This window comes from Lepidothrix coronata, unplaced genomic scaffold (assembly GCF_001604755.1).
Source record: "Lepidothrix coronata isolate B3197 unplaced genomic scaffold, Lepidothrix_coronata-1.0 Scaffold18, whole genome shotgun sequence".
Lineage (NCBI taxonomy): Eukaryota > Metazoa > Chordata > Aves > Passeriformes > Pipridae > Lepidothrix > Lepidothrix coronata.
In genome coordinates this window covers 5,713,546-5,721,412 of record NW_016690198.1, presented here as the reverse complement: position 1 = coordinate 5,721,412, position 7,867 = coordinate 5,713,546, and the positions used below count along the sequence as shown (strand labels likewise).

Sequence of the window (7,867 nt, the reverse complement as noted above, 5' to 3'; positions counted from 1 at the left end):
TATCAATTAATGCCCTCATTAAATCCAAGAGGGATTCTGAGAAGGCACTTTAAAAACCCCCCCATAATTAATGAAATCTGCCACTTGCACTTTAAATACATTTCCCTCGCTCCACTAGAAATCAAATTTAATAGTCTTCAGAGCATATTCAGTATTTATAAACATGAAGAGATTTTCAGGCATAATCAAAGTTTAATACAGCTATGAGATTTTCTAATTGTTAAACAAGTTACACATATAACTTCCTATATGTTCTAGAGGTTTTAGTATAACTTGAAAGGGAAATATTTGTCCATTGGTAAAATTTCATTTTAACACATGATCACTTGCACTTTATATTTATTTGAAAATTCCTTTCAATATTGATAGGGCAGTAGGAGCCTATCATTTAATTCGCACTGAAGTTAACTCATCAGCTAGCTTGAAATGTCTTGCTATGTTAAAAAAAGAGAGGACTGACCACTGAATAGCATTTGCAATACTGAAAAAGGAAACCATTCCAGCTAATTATCTCCAGTTTTGAGTGAAGTTGTCTGCATGAAAATTATATCTGCCTCAGGATTCAAATCATCCCTTCCTTGCTTTTTCAGCATGCATAGGTGTGTTTAAGGAATTACAGTTTATAAGTCACTCTAAATCAAATCAATACACACAGTCTGGGAATGAGGCAAGAGACTGGAAACCAGTATATTGTTTAATGTTTAACTCACCCTCTTTCAACATATATTCAAGATTTACAAAGCTAAGTATATTGTAACATTTATGAAATGGACTCAACATGGCTACACTTTTAGTTGTGGCCAGCAATAAAGTGTTATTTTCTTAAAGGCAAATATAAATACAAGGCAGTGATGCTCTATTTTCTATTGCAGCATATTAAGCAGACTATAAAAGTAAAATTTTCTGGCTAAAAAAAAATTTAAAAAAACCCAAAAAACAAAACCAAAACCCCAAACCCCAAACAATCAAAACTTAAAACCACGCTAGTTGATTTGAGTTTTGCCTCACTTTTTATGCTTTGTAGAGTTGGAATTATCTGTGATGAATAGCAAAAGGACAAAGTGGCAATGGTAATCCATTTGAACCAAAAGACATAAAGCATAGGAGATTCAATATCCAATAATTATCATTCCTCAAATGAGAAAGTTATGATGCATTATTTCTCTGGACTTTAAAAGGTCTATCACATTTTTTGTACTATTTTTAAGAAGTGATCTTTGTTCTAGACAAACTTTACAGTCTTCTTCCTGACAGAAAAAAAATTGTTTTATACAGAAATTAATTAGTCTGAAATAATTAATTATTCTAAAAATTAATTATTCTGAGTTGTCATCTCTGCTGCTTTCCTGCTGTTTAGAAAATCTGTAATACCTCTATATTTAGAGGTAAATGTATCAAATTTGATTTCTTCAGAAAGAGATAAGAATATTTTTTGACTTATGAACAAGTGAACACTGCTTCTTAAATACAGACACTAAAAGCAAATGGAATCACAGGACCCTTGAAAGTTCAGCATTCCACTACAGAATCACAGAATCACAGAATATTATGAGTTGATCCATAAGGATCACTGAGTCCAAATTTTAAGGGTGCACAGGACCATGTGAAGGAACAAGATTCAGGATGGGAGCGGTTCCAGGGGTGGAGAAAGACATACAGCAATTGACAGGACTTTATTATATGGACTTTATTGTTACTATGTGGTTTCTTTGTATCCACACTACACAGTGCACAGCCTGGGCATGCCCGGGCTTGCCACGAGTTTACCTGTTCCCTGCTTCCCCGCTCCCCTCTCTGATTGGCTGCAGAAGCTGCAGAGAGGAGATAGTTACCATTCGCCCTTTCCTTCCCCAGTTCCTCCCACATTCCTCCCCCTTTGCCTGTGCCCCTACCCCAATTTGTTCCCCCGTTTGTCTGTCTCATGCTCTACCCCGTGTTTTAGCCCTTTCCCCACCTGAACCCATAAAACCTCTGGACACCTCAGTAAAGTATTTCATTTGCACCTCTTCCTTGTCTCCAGACCCGTGTGCTGTGTCACAGCCCCATCCCCCCTCAGACCGTGACAGGACCATCCCCAACAATCACACCACGTGCCCAAGAGTATTGTCCAAAAGCTTCTTGAACTTTGTCAGGCTTGGTGCTGTGACCACTTCCCTGGGGAACCTGTTCCACTGCCCAACCACCCTCTGGGTAAAGAACCCCTTTCTAATATTCAATCTAAACCACCCCAACACAACTTCAGGCCATTCCCTCAGGTCCTGTCACTGATCACCACAGAGAAGAGATCAGTGCCTGCCCCTCCTCTTCCCCTCACGAGGAAGTTCTAAACTGCAATGAGGTTTCCGCTCAGTCTCCTCCAGGCTGAACAAACCCAATGATCTCAGATGCTTCTCATACAGCTTCCCCTCAAGGCCCTTCACCATCTTCATCGCCCTCCTTTGGACACTCTCTGATGACTTAATGCCTTTTTTATGCTGTGGTGCCCAAAACTGCCACAATATTCCAAGTGAGGCTGACCCACTGCAGAGCAGAGCAGGACAGTCACTTCCCTTGACCAACTGGCGATGCTTTGCCTGATGCCCCCCAGGACATGGTTGGCCCTCCTGGCTGCCAGGGCACTGCTGACTCAGATTCAACCTTCTCTCAACCAGGACCACCAGGTCCCTTTCCATGGCACTGCTTTCCATCGTCTCATTCCCCACTGTATCCGTGTATCCAGGGTTGCCCCATCCCAGATGCAGAATCTGGCACTTCCCCTTCTTGAACTTCATATGATTGGTGATTGCCCAGCCCTCTAATATTTCAAGGACTGTTTAAATAAAATTTGTGAACAGAAAAATTACCCATTTATTTATATTAATAGAAATATATATTTGGTGCAAATACTGTCTTGATGTTACCTAGAACACCCTATAATTTTTTTTCTTTTCACAATGTGATTTTCAAGAAATAAATATCTGATGCTGGATTTATCCAGTTTCTTAGATCAGGAGGGTATAAAAGAACATATTTCTTCTGTGATAAAATAGTGTTTGTTAGTAAAAGCTTGAAGACATTTATAATTTTCTTAGGTCTCCAGCAGCTTACACTCTCTGGCCAGGCCTAAAAAAGAATGCAAAAAAACACCTTTGGTTGTTTTTAATCAAAATTTTACACAGCATAAGCAGGAACATGATCTTTATTTTCAGGAGTTAACATTTTTAGAGAGTTATTCTGTGCTGTTTTGACTTTTCATCTCTTGTTTAAAAATATGTTGTAGCATAGTAGGAGTATATTACCCAAAGAAATTCCAAAATAATTTAGCAAATACAGAGTTAAATGGAAAAAAAGAGTAAAGGCATAGTAATTTTGCAACAGGCTCACAGTCTTGCCCCTCTATACTGTGTATACCAATCACCCTTCCTCCTTGGATGGTATTTGTGACTTATTTTTAGGCAGCATCTCATTCCCTGGAAGTCAGTAGAATCACATGCAATGCCTATAACCTGTGTAGAGGCAGACTGGTCTACACAAACATTGGGAATACATGATGAATAACTGAAGAACATTAAAAATCGACTCCAATTTCCAGTGGACCAACCACTAGAACAACAAACAAATGATCCCTTTGGCAGCATACTGCTCTTCTCCGGAGCATACTGTGAAATAATTCTGTTGTCTTCTGAGTGCTGTGCTAGTATCTGCAGAACTACTTTACATGCAGTCTACTGTTTTTGTTCCTTATTCATTTAGTAACCCTGGATCCTTAATTTTCTCAACCAAAAATTGATTGATTAATACAACTAAATGATGACTGACTCTACATAAGGTGCACAGCATAGCCTTCTATTTACTGGTATATGTCTAAATGTGGCTAATTTTAGCCAGCTTAAAATATACTTCTGTTTCTGGTTGAGTTTTTGTACCAGTATTATATCCTTTTACAGAGAGATGAACGGAATATATGCAGAACTGCAAGAAAGTAAATTCTTTTAAATTAATTGTCAGAAACCCTTGAATAGTCTGATTAGGGGTTTTTTAGTATTTTATTTGTATGGTTAGTTGCATGTGGAGCTTTTTGTAGTGCTATAAATGAATTAAGAAACAAAGACAGAAAGTCTTTTTTTCTTTTTTTTTAAACTTCATTCAATGAGTTAGTTATGAGTTACCACTGTCCTACCTGTTAAAGAAATAGGCTGGGCCTCACCTGGTAAAATAACAGTGGCAAGTTCCAGAAAATCTGAAACGAAATTCAGTGACAGATATGATCAGCTGTCTGTAGGACAGTATAGAACAGTTACAACGGAACTAGGGTTGTACCAAAACTAAAAACATGCATGCATACATTTTACCCTTTTAACTACATTGCCTCTAAGGAGTTTTTAATTAAAAGACAAATAAATTTTCATTACTAGGAACCCTAGCATCATCCCCACATTCTATAAGAAAGCTACAGGTGTTTTTCCAGGAACTGTCATCATACAGGCCAAGGGCTCTGCTTAGTGTTGGGCATTAAGCCTGAACATAGGCTCAATTACACAACTTATATCATTAAATAAGGGTGATGCCACAGTATGGACGCTAGATAGACTATTGCATTGACAAACTCATCTTGAGTCACCCCAATTGCAACATCCACAACTATTTTCTGACTTTCTCGTACTCCAGTAGTAAAATCAGGATGAGTATCATGATTTCCCTGGGAGCCAGATCCAGGATTGCAAAATCAAAAGAAATTTTGTCCAATTACACTCCTCACCTAGCACCTTCCATCAATAAATTTTGGTTTTATTACTATTGGAAGTAGTTCAGCAGCTCTTTTGTAGTTAAGTCTGAATTATTCAACAATCAAATAATTTCTTTTATTTGAGTTTTATACTTACTGAATAAAACAAAGTCAATTGCTAAACACTTGATTGTCCCAATTGTTTCACGCAATGGAAAAAGTGATAAGGGAATAGCAACAAAAAAAATCATTTATTTGAACAGCCTTTGGATACTTTGAGGTTAAAAAAGGAATACAAGAATTACACACTTTCTCTTTCAGAAGCAAATTGAACCAGTGCATGCAAACCTGACTCAGATTTTAAGACTTGATTTATTCATAAAGCCAGTTCACTTAACATGATATAACAAGAGCAAATAAAATTTGATTTATAGTCACTGAAATTGCAATCGCAAAAATCATTACTTGACTGGACATGCTCAGCTGATCAGTCTGGTAATCTCATGCAAAAAGCCAAGCAATGGTTTGAGCAATAGAAATTCGTTGGCACTAAATACTTTACATTTTTAAAACTAAATATCTCATTTCCAATAAAAGTTACATTCATTGACCTGTTTTAAACTAGTATAATTAACATCTTCTTGACCAACCAGAGGGTCATTTGCAGTCATGTTGAATTGTCATCACTCTGCCACAGCATTCATTTACCTTCTGTGGGCAGAAAGCAATTGTCTGCAGTGCTTGTCTGCTTGCATGTGAAACAGAGGCCGTATGCTGCTAATCTTATCTCAAACCTTTCATTTATTGGCCGTTGGTGTTCATATCAATGTCACTATTAACTGTGCAGTGCTTTAGGAAGACAGATAAATGAAAAAGAGAGAGAAAGAAATTGAGAGCAGTATAAAATACTGAAGAGTTTTCATGCCAGCTGTTTTGTATAATTCCTCTAAGGAAAGAGCTGCTTTCTCTTCACTGCTTATCCAGCTACATCATCCTGGGGATCTCTATAAGCCATATCTACATGGGCAAAGAACAGGCTTCATTTCCAGAAGTGAAAGGCTAGCATAGGTAAGTTTACCCAGTGAACTATTCAATAATAGAATTTGGCAAAAATCTTGTTCCCCACATGCATCACGAATGAAATGCCTTTCATAGGCCATACATTTTGTGATTACCTGAAATGAAAGTAAACATGCTTCAGTAAAAGCTGAAGCACTGCCAGAAGTCCAGGATTCCACTGCTTCACTGTTCATTCCCCACTTACTGCTGACCACATCCACAGGTTGAGCATGTTGCAATGTCATGATGAAAACATAAATTTAAGGTGAATTTTGTTGTACAGCTGCTGCATACACAAGAAGAAAGGTAGCTGAAAAACTCAGTCAACAGATTTCTGTCTAGTGTCTGCAAGTAAATGAGTTTACTTGCCAAGAAGCAGTGCTCTATTCAAGTAAAATTGAATCAGCTAGAGAATACGACAGGAAAGAAACTGCTTAGTCTCAGGTGCTGTAAATTAAAGGTCGTTGTTAGCCAATTTCAGCAGAACTTACTTTAGGTGAACCCTTCAACAAGCAATCTACCTGAACTGCTTAATAACCTCCTATTTTCTTGAGGTGAAGCTCTGCTGTTAGATTTCACAATATTTTATGTGATGCAACTCAAGTGGTATGGTACATTATCTGACTTCATGCATTGCAACAAATATGTTTTGAAGAAGCCTGCACTATCAGTGCTGTTTATCATCAATTGCAGTTTTCTGCTGAGATGTAAAATGACACATGCCAGTATTTCAGACAATGTTTAGAAATAGACTTTATCATTTGAATCCTTTCAACCTGATCCAGGATGCAAGTTACTCTTGTCAGAGTTTATCTCTGACATGATGAAGTTTAGTCTGTCATAAACAAAATCAAGTGTATTTTCAGTTTTTAAGTCTTAGAATGTTAGAGCAACTAGTTCTAACATCTACAGTAACAAAACTCCAAAAAGGCTTATGTTAATCTTAAATAAAAGTGATACTTTCAGTCTAGAAACAATCCCCACAGATGATCTTTGTGGAATTCACTTTGATAAACTATATAGATAAGTGCAGTATGTTGATGCATTCAAGAGTAAATTTCACATGATCTGAATATTCCAGAAAGATTTCTTCAAAGGTGTTGAACATTTGCTACTACTTAAGTGACTGCATATTAGTGGTTCTCCTATTATACCTGTCTGTCATGTTGTCTTTTCAGAAAAGATGTTCCATAGAGCTCACATTACTCTATGGAAAAATTATCCCTTCACTAAACCAGCTGTCAAACTGGCTTGTTGCCAAACTGTAGAGCACAATTTCAAAAATCAGATACAGTCTGAGTGAGCAAGTTAGAGCTGGCTTCCTGCCAAGTCTGCAAAACTCAGTGAAAACCCTTCCACTCCCTCCCCCTTTAGGCAAAGGGAAAAAAAAAAGCTATAGAAATTGAGAAAAATCAAAACCAACCAAATTATACCAAAATATATGTGTATTTTTACATATATTACAGTAATATACAGTAAGGATATTATGTACAACTCCCAAGAAGGGGAAGAGGGGAAGGGAAAATGGGAAAAAGGGACAAAAAAGAAGAAAACAAAACAAATATGCACAATAGAAAAATCTAGTAACCAGCAAAATAAAGAACTAGCAAAATCTCACCACTTCTCTTGAGAACAGCAGGACAGCCGGACACGGCCCAGCACTCTCCCCTCACGCGTGGCAGACACAGCAGTGGCTGCAGGCCTCAGCTCCAGATAAGCAAGACCGGGACAGGGACCCACCGTTCCCAAACCTTGCCGTTCCCAAACCTCACCGGAAGAGAAGAGAGCGAGGTCTGTTATCTCCGCCTTATTTATATGTTGCTTTATGCTAAAGGATATGGAATACTTCCTTAGATTTCTGACCCCGTTGCTAAGAAAGGCCTAAAAAATCCAAAAGCCAATCCACTACATTGAGAATAATTGAATCAGTAGTTTGAAAAAGAAAAGGAAAAGAAAAATCACTTTATATTAAATATCTTTAATATTTAAATTGACTTTATATTACTGCCTACAACATTTAGTTGTTTCATTTACAATATCAGAGAATAACAGAGATGAAGGATGGAATATCTCACAAATGCCTTTCACTATCGAGTAGCAAAC

General features: G+C 37.5%; 1 long non-coding RNA gene across 1 annotated transcript; it reads right to left on the bottom strand.

Annotated features, from left to right (window-relative positions):
• Positions 1 to 3,712: 3,712 nt before the first annotated feature.
• Positions 3,713 to 7,464, bottom strand: LOC108493607. The gene is made up of 3 exons (XR_001873537.1): positions 7,383 to 7,464; positions 5,881 to 6,050; positions 3,713 to 4,219 (listed from the first exon to the last, which is right to left on the bottom strand). It is a non-coding gene; the product is annotated as an uncharacterized LOC108493607 (long non-coding RNA).
• Positions 7,465 to 7,867: the final 403 nt, after the last annotated feature.